Source organism: Penaeus japonicus, unplaced genomic scaffold, assembly GCF_977035675.1.
Source record: "Penaeus japonicus unplaced genomic scaffold, GWHDUDI00000001_assembly GWHDUDI00000010, whole genome shotgun sequence".
Lineage (NCBI taxonomy): Eukaryota > Metazoa > Arthropoda > Malacostraca > Decapoda > Penaeidae > Penaeus > Penaeus japonicus.
Window position 1 is genome coordinate 10,088,200 of NW_028234412.1, and position 650 is coordinate 10,088,849.

Sequence of the window (650 nt, forward strand, 5' to 3'; positions counted from 1 at the left end):
CTCTCCCTCCCCCTCACCCTTTCCCTCTTCCTTCCCTTTCCCCTCTCCCTCCCCCCCCCTTCTCCCTCCCCCTCCCTTCCCTTCCTTTCCCTCTTCCCTTTCCCCTTCTCCCTCCCCCTCCCCCTCTCCATCCCCTTCTCCCCCTCCCTCCCTCCCTCCCCTTCCGTCGTCGGGGTAGCGCCCAGGCCTGGACGGGGGAGGGGGCGGGGGCGGGGGCGGGGGTCGGCGAGCGTGCGTGCAGGTGCGAAGGCGCAGACTCCGGCCGAGCAGAGTCCCGCGCCGTCTGCCGCTGCTGGAGGCTGCTGGCTGCACCTCCACTCCTGTGCCCGTCGCCGTCACAGTCACACTCGCGCGCTACCGGCCGCCCACTGCCACCCGCCGCCCGCCCGCATCGCTCGCCGCCTGCTCAAGCCCGCCCATTGCGCCCGCAGGCAGTGCTTGGGTGTCCCTGCTTGACAGAATGGTGCGGCCATGAGGACTTGCTAATTACCAGCACATTTGTTTGTCTCCCGGCGACACGTGGGCGCGCGACCTGACCTCTGTGACCCGAGCGTGGCGAGATCAGCCCCTTGTGAACTTTCTGGTCATTTTTGTGAATAAAAAAAGGATACAGCCAAGAGCGGAGCGGACTGCGAGTGAGAGTGGGCCAA

At 67.1% G+C, this 650-nt stretch overlaps 1 protein-coding gene across 1 annotated transcript in view; it reads left to right on the plus strand.

Moving 5' to 3' along the window:
* Positions 1–333: 333 nt before the first annotated feature.
* LOC122252613 (metabotropic glutamate receptor 8) overlaps positions 334–650 on the plus strand; it is a gene marked incomplete in the record, with an annotated part of 251,001 nt that continues 250,684 nt past the window's right edge. The window contains 1 exon segment of the mRNA XM_086540647.1: positions 334–650. This exon segment is cut by the window's right edge and continues 1,109 nt beyond it.